This window comes from Gossypium arboreum, chromosome 13, assembly GCF_025698485.1.
Source record: "Gossypium arboreum isolate Shixiya-1 chromosome 13, ASM2569848v2, whole genome shotgun sequence".
NCBI classification, from domain to species: Eukaryota; Viridiplantae; Streptophyta; class Magnoliopsida; order Malvales; family Malvaceae; genus Gossypium; species Gossypium arboreum.
The window spans coordinates 43,935,743-43,937,618 of NC_069082.1; the positions used below are offsets into that span (position 1 = coordinate 43,935,743).

The following is a 1,876-nucleotide window of genomic DNA, read 5'->3' on the forward strand; positions in this document are numbered from 1 at the left end:
TCTGTTGGTAGGGTGGTTGTTGGTAGCCTGGAGGTGGTTGTGGTCTTTGATTTCCTTGACCGCTCCACAAGAAATTGGAGTGGTTCCTCCAACCTGCATTGTAAGTGTTACTATATGGATTGTTTTAAGGTCGAGGATTATTACCTATGTAGTTTAATTGCTCGTTATCCATGTTGTGGCCATAAGGTTGGAATTTCGAATGGCTTGTTCCACCTCCACTTGCTTCGCACTGCATTACTGGGTGAACCTGCGAAGAACTAAGGAAACCATCAATTTTCTTATTCAAGAGTTCTACCTAATTAGAGAGCATGGTGATTGAATCGACGTTATAAACACTGGCTGTTTTTGCTGGCTTTGTCCTCATGACTTGCCACTGATAGTTATTCAATGACATCTCCTCTATGAACTCATAAGCATCTTCAGGTGTTTTATTATTGATGGTTCTGCCAGCAGCTACATCAACCATTAGTCGAGTCGAAGGATTCAGGCCATCATGGAATGTTTGAACCTGAAGCCAAAGCAGTAACCCATGGTGAGGGCACCTTCTCAAAAGGTCCTTGTATCTCTCCCATGCATCGTAAAGTGTTTCTAAAGCCATCTGCACAAAAGAAGAGATATCATTACATAATTTAGCTGTTTTAGCCGGCGAAAAATATTTTAGTAAAAATTTTTCGGTCTTTTGTTCCCAAGTAGTAATTGACCCTCGTGATAACGAGTTCAACCATTGTTTAGCTTTGTTCCTCAATGACAAAGGTAATAACTGAAGACAAATGGCATCATCAGAGACACCATTAATTTTAAATGTATCACATAGTTCTAAGAAGTTGGCTAAATGAGCGTTGGATCCTCATCCTGCAAACCATCAAGCTGAACAAATTGTTGTATCATTTGAATAGTGTTAGGTTTTAATTCAAAAGTGTTTACAGCTACAACAGGTCTAACTATGCTCGATTCAGTTCCTATTAAAGAAGCTTTAGCATAATCATACGTAGTGCGTGGAGCAGGATTTTGATTAACCGCAATTGCAGGAGGTAGCTGATTGCCTTGGTTTTTTGCTATCTCTTCGGTTGGGGGTTGAGTATCGTCTTCTTGGTAATTCTCTGTGTATCTTAAACTTCGCCTTATTTCTCTTTGATTTCTGTGAACTGTACGATCGATTTCTTCATCAAAAAGTAATGGTCCTGATGGATTTATTCTAGTCATAAACTATAAAAACCTGCCAAGAGAAGGAAAATGTAAATTAATAAATAATAATAATAAATTACAGTGCACGAAAAATAAATGTCTAAAGTAATAAAAATTGAGTGTTCCTAATATTTCAGTTCCCCGGCAATGGCTTCGTGATAGGTTTTAAATGATTATAATTACTCGTTCTAGAACTGACTATTATCGCGATGTAGGCAAGTGTACCTATCGAACAGTAGTATAGTTTTAGCAAGACCGGATTGTCGAACCCAAAGGAACTAAAAGTACTAGTAATGACTGTCTTTTTATTATCTAGCCTAAGAATAAAGAGGTTTTTATTTTAACTAACTAATTATCTAAACTAAGAACGCACAGAGAATGGAATTGGGGAATTACTTTTGGAAAAATCGATTGAATGAAGACAATACCTAAGCAAAAATTCACCCAGACTGTACTTGTTATTCTGGCTCCGAATCGGACGATTTATTCATTTAACTTGTCCCGTAGAGATCCCTAAATTATGTAAATATCCTTATTCAAGACTAATAACGTCTAATCCCTAGATTGAATAATCGAGACTTTTCTCTAATTAACACTCTAGAGTTGCATTAACTCGATCTATGGATCCCCTTATTAGGTTTCACCCTAATCCAGCAAAATCTTGTCACCCTATGTCTAGGCACGCAATCAA

At 37.3% G+C, this 1,876-nt stretch overlaps 1 non-coding gene across 1 annotated transcript; it reads left to right on the plus strand.

Moving 5' to 3' along the window:
- The first annotated feature begins 524 nt into the window (after window positions 1-524).
- Window positions 525-631, plus strand: LOC128287591 (small nucleolar RNA R71). The gene has a single exon (XR_008278291.1). It is a non-coding gene; the product is annotated as a small nucleolar RNA R71 (small nucleolar RNA).
- Window positions 632-1,876: the final 1,245 nt, after the last annotated feature.